This window comes from Pseudophryne corroboree, chromosome 6 (assembly GCF_028390025.1).
Source record: "Pseudophryne corroboree isolate aPseCor3 chromosome 6, aPseCor3.hap2, whole genome shotgun sequence".
In the NCBI taxonomy this organism is placed as follows: Eukaryota; Metazoa; Chordata; class Amphibia; order Anura; family Myobatrachidae; genus Pseudophryne; species Pseudophryne corroboree.
Window position 1 is genome coordinate 688831104 of NC_086449.1, and position 15547 is coordinate 688846650.

At 44.5% G+C, this 15547-nt stretch overlaps 2 protein-coding genes across 10 annotated transcripts in view; one reads left to right on the plus strand and one right to left on the minus strand.

Annotated features, from left to right (window-relative positions):
- Nucleotides 1–15547, minus strand: part of LOC134933242 (lymphocyte cytosolic protein 2-like) — an 881523-nt gene that overhangs the window by 105869 nt on the left and 760107 nt on the right. The gene's annotated exons all lie outside the window — the stretch shown is intronic.
- The window catches only part of LOC134933241 (aggrecan core protein-like), a 69842-nt gene continuing 68620 nt past the window's right edge, over nt 14326–15547 (plus strand). For both annotated transcript variants that reach the window (XR_010179650.1, XM_063928298.1), the window contains exon 1: nt 14326–14476. The gene's annotated coding sequence lies outside the window, so the exon portion shown is untranslated. The remainder of the gene's footprint in view (nt 14477–15547) is intronic.

The window sequence follows — 15547 nt, forward strand, 5'->3', positions numbered from 1 at the left end:
CTACGAACTCTCTCTAGCCACACAGTCTACTATCACTTTAGGGGAGGGATACATTAAACATTTATTATATTATACACAGTTTCTAAACACCTATATTCATACACTTTATAATTTCTAACTTATAGTTATAACCAAGGGTTACACTCTCCCCCTGGTGTGCTGACACCAAGAACTATGAATTGGGGTCTGTACACCGTAAACTAATAAGATATTATTTAACCAATTCAACATTTCCATTGCCTACATAAATTTCCCTTCACCTCTTAAATAGCCACCCGAAATAAGGCCAGGAGTAAATTATATTAGGATGTACTGTCCGCAATACTTCTGATGGATCCCCCAATGTATCATATGTCAGAATTGTAGGAGGCCTTTTATTTCTTTTGGGACGGGAAATATCCTCCTCAAAAACGCTTCTTCGTACAATTATATGCGTGCACTAGATGACATATGTACCGACTCCACTGAGACTTTTGTCTATGATCCAGGGTGCCCAGCATATTGAGAAGGGTACGGTTAAACCTTTCGGGTTGCGGGTCTCCTTGTGGATGGTAAGGTGTGGTTCTTGATTTTTTTATACCACAGACCTCACATAACTCCCGGATGAGCCGACTTTCAAAATCCCGCCCCTGGTCAGAATGTAAGCGAGCAGGGAGACCATAATGTATGAAAAATCTTTCCCATAGGGTCTTCGCCACAGTTATAGCCCGTTGATCCCTTGTTAGGTATGCTTGGGGATAGCGAGTAAAGTGGTCCGTGACTACTAAGATATTAAATTTCTTTCCTGCTTCAGACTCAATAGTCAAAAAATCGATGCACACCATATCCATGGGTCCATCTGAGGTGATATTTTGAAGAGGGGCATTCCTCCCAGGCAAGGTCTTCCTAAGAATACAATTTCCACAAGTATCACAGTACCGAGTCACATCAGTTCCCATCTTTGGCCAATAGAAACGGTCAGATATCAGCCCAAATGTTTTCTCAACTCCGAAATGGCCATGATCATCATGTAGGGACTTGAAAACCAAAGAACGGAGCTTCTCAGGTAAAACCATCTGGTTCTTTGTTCCCTCTTTGGTGATTACTTTCCTATATAGTACACCATGCTTCAAAAATAACTTACTATACTGACGGCCTAGAATTTTAGCCTTCTCATTTGGTAAGACCAATGGCGGACGCCCATAGCCCTTCTCAACTGCCCTCCATATATCCTGAATATATGGATCCTTCCGTTGCTCGTCCTTAATTTGGCTCCGGCTCAGCCTATGGAGTTCTCCTAATTCCATTTGTGACAACCAGCAGTAGGCTAGAGGAAGTGCTTGCCCTGTGGCCCCTAATGACCCAACATAATCGGCATCATACTGAAAAGAAGATGTCAGGTAACAAAGTCCTTTCACCTCTGTTTTTGGAATTTCAATCCATTCCTCTTCTTGGTGTTCCAAAGAGTCACGCTTTAATCTGGATAAAGTGTCAGCATCTATGTTCTGATTTCCAGGTCTGTATTTTAGTTAAAAATTGTAGACTGACAATGCGGCCAGCCATCTATGTCCAGTGGCATCCAATTTAGCAGTGGTTTGCACATATGTTAGTGGATTGTTATCAGTGTGAACTTCAAAGTCCACTCCGTATAGATATTCATGTAACTTGTCCACTACTGCCCATTTTAAAGCAAGAAACTCCAATTTATGAGCAGGGTAATTTAGCTCACTGGAAGTTAAACCCCTACTAATATACGATATTGGGCGTAATTTTGAATCATGCCTTTGGTAGAGTACTCCACCTAACCCTTCAAAGGATGCATCAATATGCAACACATAAGGCTTGGTGGGATCAGCATAGGCCAAAACTGGTGTGTGCGTCAGACTCTTCTTTAATTCTTGGAAAGCCAATTCACATTGGGATGTCCACCGCTCTCCAAAATTATCATTGACACGGTAGAAAGGACCTAGCTCCTTTTTCTTTTTTGTAGCCAGTGTTTTTTTTGTAGGTGGATATCCTTTAGTTAAATTGTTCAAAGGCTTTGAAATTTTCGAAAACTGGGGAACAAATCGTCGATAATAACTGCAAAAGCCCAAGAAGGATCGTAGTTCTTTAAGTTTTGTAGGTCTTGGCCAATCTCGTACAACTTCCACCTTTGAAGGATCAGCAGAAATCCCTTCTCGACTTACAATGTGGCCTATGTATTTAACAGTCTTTTGGCAGAGTTGGCACTTCTCTAGGGAAAGTTTAAATCCATGATCCATTAGCCGATCTAACACTTTCAGAAGTCTCTGATTGTGTTCTTCGAGTGTTTTACCAAAAACGATAACATCGTCCAGATAAACTACAACCTCGCGGAGGTTCATGTCTCCAACCACTTTCTCCATGCTCCTCTGGAAAGTAGCTGGGGCACCCTTTACTCCCTGGGGCATTCGCAAAAACTCAAAAAATCCCAAAGGGCAAATAAATGCTGTTTTTTCTGCATCTGTTGGATTCATGGAAATTTGGTAGAAACCACTCTTTAAATCTAGTACTGAGAACCACTGGCTCCCTTGTAAACAGTCTAAGGCCTCATCTACTCTTGGAACAGTGTATTGGTCTGTGATGGTCCTTTTATTTAGTGTGCGGTAGTCAATGCACATACGCACATCACCATTTTTCTTCCGGGCAATGACAATGGGAGATGCATATGGGCTTTTGGACTCTATAAATCACATCATTATCCAGTAGCTCTCTTAAGTGCTGTCGGACATCTTCTAGGTCTCCTGGTGCCAGTCTCCGAGACCTTTCCCTAAAAGGAGTATCTTCAGTCAACCGGATACTATGTTGCACATCGGTGGCTAGTCCTAAATCCCACTCATGCTGGGAGAAAACCTTTTGTCTATGCATTAGATCCTTCACTAGAAGGTTCTTATCATCACTATGTATATCACTGACTTGAAAACAGGGATTGAAAGCATCTTGAGTCCAAGCATTAAGTTTAGGATGCTCTTCCTCTTCAATCTTTTTATATACTTTTAGACAAGATGGGTGTATACTTAAAGACTGCGAGTAGGTATCTCCACCTACCTCTCGACACCACTGTGCTAACGTCCTAAATAGATTAGCATTGGTTTCAATAAAGACCGGGACACTGGGATCCTCTCCTTCTGATTCTGGACAGATAAGAGCCATGGTTGTAATTTCCCCTTTCACTCCAGCTACTTCTGATGAAAATTTAAGGGTTACTGTTATAAACCCTAAGTAGGGGTAACTGTGATCGCTCAATCCCCAGATTACAAGACCTGACAGAGGCGAGATAGGAATGTCAGCCAACTGTTGTCTATACCACCCTTCAAATATGATAGACACCTGGGATCCACTGTCTAATAATACAGTGCAGGAATGTCCATTAATAAATGCTGGTATCAGTGGAGCCGGTCCCATTAAACCATCCGGTAAAGAATTTCCACCACGAGAACTCCCCATTACAGTTTGAGAGTTTTCTAGGGGGCTGATGCGGGGTTCATCGGCCTCCCTCGAGCGTTTCCCGATGACCTAGCACCTCTACTCGACCTTGGAGGGACATAGTTCCCTTCACTATTCCAATGCTGACTGCATTCAAATGCTCTGTGTCCTGGATAACCGCATTGGTAACACTTCTGTTGTCTAAAATTTCTTTCCCCATGGACCTCACTACGAACCCCTGTTATGGGTCTAAAAGACTCTGTTTGTTTCTTCACCTCACCCAATTGCGTGGCCAATTGTCCTACTTCTTCCCTCAAGGATTCTACTACTTTGGTCAGATCCACTACTGGGTTTACATTATCATTGACTTTGGGCATTACTACCTTGACCTTTTTAGTGTTCTTTTCCCGGGCCTCTACAAGAGCCTCTTCTTGTTTGACCTCCCTCATCAATTGCATAAAAGTGGGGGGCTGACGACTCACAGTGGTGTATCTTAACTTTTGGGCAATGGGATCGGTTGTCAAAGCCCCTTCTAACAGTTGTTGCATTCTATTTTTGTTAATCTCATCAGGAGTCATACCCCCTTTTTCTACAATTTGATGAATCAATTTATCTAACCTATAGATATAAGAGGTTAACTTTTCACCAGACTCTTGGTTTGTATGGCGTAGCCGATACATAAGATCACCTGTATTTTCCAGAGTGCCAAACTCTAAATCCAGAGCAGCTAAATAATCTTTGAAACTGGCATTAGGGTCACATCTGCGAGTCGCTTGAATTACTTCCATTGCTGGACCCCTTAGACTCTCTGCCAATCTCTGTTTTTTCACTGTATCAGGACAATGCCACTCCTCTGATTGCTGTATCGTTGTCTCCCTCCAAATTTCAAAGCTATCCTCTCCCACTGGCACAGGGCAAATTCCTGAAAAACTCCTTAATCTTCTGTACCCCCCTTCATAATGAATCCTACCAAATTCTCCCACAATCTTATCAACAGCTGATAACATGGCTGTATTTTGATCCTTGCCCAGATTAGGGTCATGCTCCTGAGTGATCTCCCCCTGATTGTCATTTATTTCCTGTGTATGCATGTGACTATTGCTATCCCCTGAATCCCTCACATCTTTTTCATTGTGTTTATGTACAGGCCAGATAATTTTCCATCTACTTCCAGGATTCTCAGGAGCAGGTACCAAGGGAGGGAACATTTCCTTTTCTAATGGCTCTTTGGTGGTTATTAAAACAGCACTATGCATTCCCGATTCCCCTTTCCAACAATCCACCACTCTAGGTTCCTTTACCCCATAGAGTTGCTGAACAGCAATCTCCACTTCTGCACTTCTAACATCATCTAAGTTCCCAGATAAAGCCATAGATTTATCTGGGAGGACATCCTTTTTCTTACACCACTCAAAAATCTCCTCCTCCTTTAAGTGCATCATTTTTATAAAACAGAAGCTTTTCCTGAGAAATCAACTTCGTATCAGCAGTGCCTCCACTTTGTAACCTACCTTAGGTCTCGTTAGGTAGGTTAAGTGAAATAATTTGTGCCTCCACCCAAGCTACGTTGTTAGAGGTATCTCATGGGGCTTGCTTTGGTAAGCCCTATGCATTAACAGTTAATCCCAAACTAAATGGATCATTACAACCAAAATATGCAAATATTATCATTAAGATTTCTATTTATTAATGAAAACATTTCGGAAATAAGATAACAGTTCTTTATTTTGCAGGAACTCTTCACAGGATGATTTTCCGATAAGGTGATAAGCAATAGGTTAGCAACACACAATATAACTTTCCTCCCCCCCAGTGCGCACACTAAGTATATCAGGGTCCCTGTAGGCTAAATATAAATCCTTATAAGATTTATGAAGTTACACACATCTATACCTTATGTATATTTCCTTTTAATCTACTTTCGCAAGCGAATTTTATCCTAGCAAATTATAACATGCTCTAACTCTCCATTTCTTAAAAAGACATTCTGCGTATAGAACAATGACATTCAGCGTTTTGATTACAAACTACTGAGTAACTTCTTATACTGCAGTATAAGCCCCTTGAAATTTGCATATACTTTTAGCGTCACAGAGTTGCTTCTACAATGGCGGTGCACATAAGCTGTAATCCTCCTCTAGTTTACTTTTACTGTGACTGATGCAATTGCATACGTATAAAGCTTCTTTATTGAGACTTATGACTGAACAGTTTTTGTGCAGATATTGTATAGTTAGTGTATTACTGCAATATAGTTATGCTTTGGCGTACTGCACAGTAGAGTTCATATGATCCCATGGAATATAACATCCAGAGAGGCTGCAAACGCAACTAGATACTGTATATAGTAATTCACTGGACTTTCTGCTGGAAACTCTGACGCTCTGCTTTACAATAGTAAATAAGACGTCTGCTCAGTATTACTTCTCTATTTTGCAGCTGCTTGGAATACTATATGTTATGTCCTCATCCCTCCTGTCATGCAGTCTGCAGTCTTACTAGGTGCAGCTGGAGGAGAGCTGGTCCCTGGCAGTGTTACTAGGTGCAGCTGGAGGAGAGCTGGTCCCTGGCAGTGTTACTAGGTGCAGCTGGAGGAGAGCTGGTCCCTGGCAGTGTTACTAGGTGCAGCTGGAGGAGAGCTGGTCACTGGCAGTGTCTCCCTGTCTCCCAGCAGATTATAGTAGATCTTTCAAGAATGGCTTTAGTGTGAGAAACTGCAATAGATCTGCATTAATGACATGCTGAGGAGACTCTGTTTATGATGTTATCCAAGCACAATAGCATGTGCTAATTAGAGATGAGCGCCTGAAATTTTTCGGGTTTTGTGTTTTGGTTTTGGGTTCGGTTCCGCGGCCGTGTTTTGGGTTCGAACGCGTTTTGGCAAAACCTCACCGAATTTTTTTTGTCGGATTCGGGTGTGTTTTGGATTCGGGTGTTTTTTTCAAAAAACACTAAAAAACAGCTTAAATCATAGAATTTGGGGGTCATTTTGATCCCAAAGTATTATTAACCTCAAAAACCATAATTTACACTCATTTTCAGTCTATTCTGAATACCTCACACCTCACAATATTATTTTTAGTCCTAAAATTTGCACCGAGGTCGCTGTGTGAGTAAGATAAGCGACCCTAGTGGCCGACACAAACACCGGGCCCATCTAGGAGTGGCACTGCAGTGTCACGCAGGATGTCCCTTCCAAAAAACCCTCCCCAAACAGCACATGACGCAAAGAAAAAAAGAGGCGCAATGAGGTAGCTGTGTGAGTAAGATTAGCGACCCTAGTGGCCGACACAAACACCGGGCCCATCTAGGAGTGGCACTGCAGTGTCACGCAGGATGGCCCTTCCAAAAAACCCTCCCCAAACAGCACATGACGCAAAGAAAAAAAGAGGCGCAATGAGGTAGCTGTGTGAGTAAGATTAGCGACCCTAGTGGCCGACACAAACACCGGGCCCATCTAGGAGTGGCACTGCAGTGTCACGCAGGATGTCCCTTCCAAAAAACCCTCCCCAAACAGCACATGACGCAAAGAAAAAAAGAGGCGCAATGAGGTAGCTGACTGTGTGAGTAAGATTAGCGACCCTAGTGGCCGACACAAACACCGGGCCCATCTAGGAGTGGCACTGCAGTGTCACGCAGGATGTCCCTTCCAAAAAACCCTCCCCAATCAGCACATGATGCAAAGAAAAAGAAAAGAAAAAAGAGGTGCAAGATGGAATTGTCCTTGGGCCCTCCCACCCACCCTTATGTTGTATAAACAAAACAGGACATGCACACTTTAACCAACCCATCATTTCAGTGACAGGGTCTGCCACACGACTGTGACTGATATGACGGGTTGGTTTGGACCCCCCCCAAAAAAGAAGCAATTAATCTCTCCTTGCACAAACTGGCTCTACAGAGGCAAGATGTCCACCTCATCTTCACCCTCCGATATATCACCGTGTACATCCCCCTCCTCACAGATTATCAATTCGTCCCCACTGGAATCCACCATCTCAGCTCCCTGTGTACTTTGTGGAGGCAATTGCTGCTGGTCAATGTCTCCGCGGAGGAATTGATTATAATTCATTTTAATGAACATCATCTTCTCCACATTTTCTGGATGTAACCTCGTACGCCGATTGCTGACAAGGTGAGCGGCGGCACTAAACACTCTTTCGGAGTACACACTTGTGGGAGGGCAACTTAGGTAGAATAAAGCCAGTTTGTGCAAGGGCCTCCAAATTGCCTCTTTTTCCTGCCAGTATAAGTACGGACTGTGTGACGTGCCTACTTGGATGCGGTCACTCATATAATCCTCCACCATTCTATCAATGTTGAGAGAATCATATGCAGTGACAGTAGACGACATGTCCGTAATCGTTGTCAGGTCCTTCAGTCCGGACCAGATGTCAGCATCAGCAGTCGCTCCAGACTGCCCTGCATCACCGCCAGCGGGTGGGCTCGGAATTCTGAGCCTTTTCCTCGCACCCCCAGTTGCGGGAGAATGTGAAGGAGGAGATGTTGACAGGTCGCGTTCCGCTTGACTTGACAATTTTGTCACCAGCAGGTCTTTCAACCCCAGCAGACCTGTGTCTGCCGGAAAGAGAGATCCAAGGTAGGCTTTAAATCTAGGATCGAGCACGGTGGCCAAAATGTAGTGCTCTGATTTCAACAGATTGACCACCCGTGAATCCTTGTTAAGCGAATTAAGGGCTGCATCCACAAGTCCCACATGCCTAGCGGAATCGCTCCCTTTTAGCTCCTTCTTCAATGCCTCCAGCTTCTTCTGCAAAAGCCTGATGAGGGGAATGACCTGACTCAGGCTGGCAGTGTCTGAACTGACTTCACGTGTGGCAAGTTCAAAGGGCATCAGAACCTTGCACAACGTTGAAATCATTCTCCACTGCACTTGAGACAGGTGCATTCCACCTCCTATATCGTGCTCAATTGTATAGGCTTGAATGGCCTTTTGCTGCTCCTCCAACCTCTGAAGCATATAGAGGGTTGAATTCCACCTCGTTACCACTTCTTGCTTCAGATGATGGCAGGGCAGGTTCAGTAGTTTTTGGTGGTGCTCCAGTCTTCTGTACGTGGTGCCTGTACGCCGAAAGTGTCCCGCAATTTTTCTGGCCACCGACAGCATCTCTTGCACGCCCCTGTCGTTTTTTAAAAAATTCTGCACCACCAAATTCAAGGTATGTGCAAAACATGGGACGTGCTAGAATTTGCCCATATTTAATGCACACACAATATTGCTGGCGTTGTCCGATGCCACAAATCCACAGGAGAGTCCAATTGGGGTAAGCCATTCCGCGATGATCTTCCTCAGTTGCCGTAAGAGGTTTTCAGCTGTGTGCGTATTCTGGAAAGCGGTGATACAAAGCGTAGCCTGCCTAGGAAAGAGTTGGCGTTTGCGAGATACTGCTACTGGTGCCGCCGCTGCTGTTCTTGCGGCGGGAGTCCATACATCTACCCAGTGGGCTGTCACAGTCATATAGTCCTGACCCTGCCCTGCTCCACTTGTCCACATGTCCGTGGTTAAGTGGACATTGGGTACAACTGCATTTTTTAGGACACTGGTGAGTCTTTTTCTGACGTCCGTGTACATTCTCGGTATCGCCTGCCTAGAGAAGTGGAACCTAGATGGTATTTGGTAACGGGGGCACACTGCCTCAATAAATTGTCTAGTTCCCTGTGAACTAACGGCGGATACCGGACGCATGTCTAACACCAACATAGTTGTCAAGGCCTCAGTTATCCGCTTTGCAGTAGGATGACTGCTGTGATATTTCATCTTCCTCGCAAAGGACTGTTGAACAGTCAATTGCTTACTGGAAGTAGTACAAGTGGGCTTACGACTTCCCCTCTGGGATGACCATCGACTCCCAGCGGCAACAACAGCAGCGCCAGCAGCAGTAGGCGTTACACGCAAGGATGCATCGGAGGAATCCCAGGCAGGAGAGGACTCGTCAGAATTGCCAGTGACATGGCCTGCAGGACTATTGGCATTCCTGGGGAAGGAGGAAATTGACACTGAGGGAGTTGGTGGGGTGGTTTGCGTGAGCTTGGTTACAAGAGGAAGGGATTTACTGGTCAGTGGACTGCTTCCGCTGTCACCCAAAGTTTTTGAACTTGTCACTGACTTATTATGAATGCGCTGCAGGTGACGTATAAGGGAGGATGTTCCGAGGTGGTTAACGTCCTTACCCCTACTTATTACAGCTTGACAAAGGGAACACACGGCTTGACACCTGTTGTCCGCATTTCTGGTGAAATACCTCCACACCGAAGAGCTGATTTTTTTGGTATTTTCACCTGGCATGTCAACGGCCATATTCCTCCCACGGACAACAGGTGTCTCCCCGGGTGCCTGACTTAAACAAACCACCTCACCATCAGAATCCTCCTGGTCAATTTCCTCCCCAGCGCCAGCAACACCCATATCCTCCTCATCCTGGTGTACTTCAACACTGACATCTTCAATCTGACTATCAGGAACTGGACTGCGGGTGCTCCTTCCAGCACTTGCAGGGGGCGTGCAAATGGTGGAAGGCGCATGCTCTTCACGTCCAGTGTTGGGAAGGTCAGGCATCGCAACCGACACAATTGGACTCTCCTTGTGGATTTGGGATTTCAAAGAATGCACAGTTCTTTGCTGTGCTGCTTTTGCCAGCTTGAGTCTTTTCATTTTTCTTACGAGAGGCTGAGTGCTTCCATCCTCATGTGAAGCTGAACCACTAGCCATGAACATAGGCCAGGGCCTCAGCCGTTCCTTGCCACTCCGTGTGGTAAATGGCATATTGGCAAGTTTACGCTTCTCCTCCGACAATTTTATTTTAGGTTTTGGAGTCCTTTTTTTCCTGATATTTGGTGTTTTGGATTTGACATGCTCTGTACTATGACATTGGGCATCGGCCTTGGCAGACGACGTTGCTGGCATTTCATCGTCTCGGCCATGACTAGTGGCAGCAGCTTCAGCACGAGGTGGAAGTGGATCTTGATCTTTCCCTAATTTTGGAACCTCAACATTTTTGTTCTCCATATTTTAATAGGCACAACTAAAAGGCACCTCAGGTAAACAATGGAGATGGATACTAGTATACAATTATGGACTGCCTGCCGACTGCAGACACAGAGGTAGCCACAGCCGTGAACTACCGTACTGTACTGTGTCTGCAGCTAATATAGACTGGTTGATAAAGAGAAGATGTCTATGTAACTATGTATGGATAAAGAAGACTGAAAAAAATCCACGGTTAGGTGGTATACAATTATGGACGGACTGCCTGCCGAGTGCAGACACAGAGGTAGCCACAGCCGTGAACTACCGTACTGTACTGTGTCTGCAGCTAATATAGACTGGTTGATAAAGAGAAGATGTCTATGTAACTATGTATGTATAAAGAAGAATGAAAAAAATCCACGGTTAGGTGGTATTACAATTATGGACGGACTGCCTGCCGAGTGCAGAGACACAGAGGTAGCCACAGCCGTGAACTACCGTACTGTGTCTGCTGCGACTGGATGATAAATGATATAAAAAATATATATATATCACTACTGCAGCCGGACAGGTATATATTATATATTATATAATGACGGACCTGCTGGACACTGTCTGTCAGCAGAATGAGTTTTATTTTTATAGAATAAAAAAAAAAAAAACACACAAGTGAAGTCACACGACGAGTGTTTAACTTTTTCAGGCAATCACAATATAAGTATACTACTAACTATACTGGTGGTCAGTGTGGTCAGGTCACTGGTCAGTCACACTGGCAGTGGCACTCCTGCAGCAAAAGTGTGCACTGTTTAATTTTAATATAATATGTACTCCTGGCTCCTGCTATAACCTATAACTGGCACTGCAGTAGTGCTCCCCAGTCTCCCCCACAATTATAAGCTGTGTGAGCTGAGCAGTCAGACAGATATATAATATATATAGATGATGCAGCACACTGGCCTGAGCCTGAGCAGTGCACACAGATATGGTATGTGACTGACTGAGTCACTGTGTGTATCGCTTTTTTCAGGCAGAGAACGGATATATTAAATAAACTGCACTGTGTGTCTGGTGGTCACTCACTATATAATATATTATGTACTCCTGGCTCCTGCTATAACCTATAACTGGCACTGCAGTAGTGCTCCCCAGTCTCCCCCACAATTATAAGCTGTGTGAGCTGAGCAGTCAGACAGATATATATAATATTATATATAGATAATAGATGATGCAGCACACTGGCCTGAGCCTGAGCAGTGCACACAGATATGGTATGTGACTGACTGAGTCACTGTGTGTATCGCTTTTTTCAGGCAGAGAACGGATATATTAAATAAACTGCACTGTGTGTCTGGTGGTCACTCACTATATAATATATTATGTACTCCTGGCTCCTGCTATAACCTATAACTGGCACTGCAGTAGTGCTCCCCAGTCTCCCCCACAATTATAAGCTGTGTGAGCTGAGCAGTCAGACAGATATATATAATATTATATATAGATAATAGATGATGCAGCACACTGGCCTGAGCCTGAGCAGTGCACACAGATATGGTATGTGACTGACTGAGTCACTGTGTGTATCGCTTTTTTCAGGCAGAGAACGGATATATTAAATAAACTGCACTGTGTGTCTGGTGGTCACTCACTATATAATATATTATGTACTCCTGGCTCCTGCTATAACCTATAACTGGCACTGCAGTAGTGCTCCCCAGTCTCCCCCACAATTATAAGCTGTGTGAGCTGAGCAGTCAGACAGATATATATAATATTATATATAGATAATAGATGATGCAGCACACTGGCCTGAGCCTGAGCAGTGCACACAGATATGGTATGTGACTGACTGAGTCACTGTGTGTATCGCTTTTTTCAGGCAGAGAACGGATATATTAAATAAACTGCACTGTGTGTCTGGTGGTCACTCACTATATAATATATTATGTACTCCTGGCTTCTGCTATAACCTATAACTGGCACTGCAGTAGTGCTCCCCAGTCTCCCCCACAATTATAAGCTGTGTGAGCTGAGCAGTCAGACAGATATATATATAATTATATATAGATAATAGATGATGCAGCACACTGGCCTGAGCCTGAGCAGTGCACACAGATATGGTATGTGACTGACTGAGTCACTGTGTGTATCGCTTTTTTCAGGCAGAGAACGGATATATTAAATAAACTGCACTGTGTGTCTGGTGGTCACTCACTATATAATATATTATGTACTCCTGGCTCCTGCTATAACCTATAACTGGCACTGCAGTAGTGCTCCCCAGTCTCCCCCACAATTATAAGCTGTGTGAGCTGAGCAGTCAGACAGATATATAATATATATAGATGATGCAGCACACTGGCCTGAGCAGTGCACACAGATATGGTATGTGACTGACTGAGTCACTGTGTGTATCGCTTTTTTCAGGCAGAGAACGGATATATTAAATAAACTGCACTGTGTGTCTGGTGGTCACTCACTATATAATATATTATGTACTCCTGGCTCCTGCTATAACCTATAACTGGCACTGCAGTAGTGCTCCCCAGTCTCCCCCACAATTATAAGCTGTGTGAGCTGAGCAGTCAGACAGATATATATAATATTATATATAGATAATAGATGATGCAGCACACTGGCCTGAGCCTGAGCAGTGCACACAGATATGGTATGTGACTGACTGAGTCACTGTGTGTATCGCTTTTTTCAGGCAGAGAACGGATATATTAAATAAACTGCACTGTGTGTCTGGTGGTCACTCACTATATAATATATTATGTACTCCTGGCTCCTGCTATAACCTATAACTGGCACTGCAGTAGTGCTCCCCAGTCTCCCCCACAATTATAAGCTGTGTGAGCTGAGCAGTCAGACAGATATATATAATATTATATATAGATAATAGATGATGCAGCACACTGGCCTGAGCCTGAGCAGTGCACACAGATATGGTATGTGACTGACTGAGTCACTGTGTGTATCGCTTTTTTCAGGCAGAGAACGGATATATTAAATAAACTGCACTGTGTGTCTGGTGGTCACTCACTATATAATATATTATGTACTCCTGGCTCCTGCTATAACCTATAACTGGCACTGCAGTAGTGCTCCCCAGTCTCCCCCACAATTATAAGCTGTGTGAGCTGAGCAGTCAGACAGATATATATAATATTATATATAGATAATAGATGATGCAGCACACTGGCCTGAGCCTGAGCAGTGCACACAGATATGGTATGTGACTGAGTCACTGTGTGCTGTGTATCGCTTTTTTCAGGCAGAGAACGGATTATAAAGTAAACTGCACTGTCCTCACTAGTAAACTCTCTCCACTCAGTCTCTACACTTCTACAGTAACAGTACTCCTCCTAGTCAGCTCCAGTAAATCTCTCTCAGTCTCTTATAATCTAAATGGAGAGGACGCCAGCCACGTCCTCTCCCTATCAATCTCAATGCACGTGTGAAAATGGCGGCGACGCGCGGCTCCTTATATAGAATCCGAGTCTCGCGATAGAATCCGAGCCTCGCGAGAATCCGACAGCGTCATGATGACGTTCGGGCGCGCTCGGGTTAACCGAGCAAGGCGGGAAGATCCGAGTCGCTCGGACCCGTGAAAAAAAACATGAAGTTCTGGCGGGTTCGGATTCAGAGAAACCGAACCCGCTCATCTCTAGTGCTAATAAAATGCTTTTAATCAATACTTTGACGTTTGCTAGTACCTATGAAAGGTCACTGTTCTGCTGTACATTAGAAGTGCTTTTGTATTACCTCTATGGTCCCTTTGTCTCTGGCAGGCTCTCTCTGGGAGATACAGCTGATCAGGCACACATACCCTTATATGGTCACACTGGGCGGCACCTTCCTCTCCTCATGGACAGGCCCCTTCTTATTAGTAAGAAGCACAGTAATGCCGACTCTCCCCTCTGTCAGCAGTGACATCAGAGGGGGTGTATCAGAGAACAGGGTCCTGGCAGAGAGGGTCTGACAGTCGGGCTACACTCCTTCCATCCCCCTGCAGCAGGGACATGGAGCAGACAGAGGCATAGTCTGTGCAGACCTGAGGTAAAGTCCTGCTGCAGACGCTGCTCACACTGACAGTCTCACTCACCTCCCCTCAGAGCAAAAGGTCAGGCTATTTATAGAGATTCACACAGTTCCCGGATGTGTCCCGCTCCTTGCTCGTGACCTCTTTTAGAAAAAACTCTCCTGCAGCTCGTGGACACTCTAGAAAGTTCAAAGCAGCATTTAACTCAGTCAGTGCTGTATTTAACCAATTCAGGGCTGCTACAAACTCTCTCTAGCCACACAGTCTACTATCACTTTAGGGGAGGGATACATTAAACATTTATTATATTATACACAGTTTCTAAACACCTATATTCATACACTTTATAATTTCTAACTTATAGTTATAACCAAGGGTTACATACCTATACCATTTTCATGAACTTATCTTGAGAGCTCTTTGTTATTCATTCACACTGTCCTTTATTCCATTTCTGACATACTGTATTATTTTGCTAACATACCCCTGATTCGAAATCACTGTCTGTGACATTGAAGTTTGAGGCTCTATTCATTGAGATATCTACCCTTACATAGAAAGCTAGAGAATTCTAAGCTAGAGAATTCTAAATATTTGAAGCTTACCTTGTACTTTGTGAAAAAAATGATCAGCATTGTGACTGAGCAGATCTATGTGCTGTGTGGCTGCAAAAGATTGGTTGGGGGGTTATTCAGAGATGACAGCAATTCTTGCTTCCCGCAGCAAGTTCTGTGTCCATCTACTCACATGCTGGGGGCCGCCCAGCAAAGGGCAAAGCCGCCCAGCATGTGTGTGAGGTCGCCTCATGATGCACCCGCAATTTAACAGTGGACACATCGCTTTGAGGTCAGCCCCTGCTTCCACAGTCCGACTGTGCTGGCAGGTGACTGGGCACCATTATTTAACAGGGTGGCTGCGTGTGAGGTCATGCAGCTGGCCCGAAAATGTTCCTGCACGACCCCATTTTGCCCACCACGCCCCTGCAATGCTGTGTTGCTGCCCCACAAACCCCCCTCTTTCCCCTTCGATGGACAGCACTGTCAATCTCCTTACGCCCACATCCTTCCTTACATCCTGCACGGCTGCTG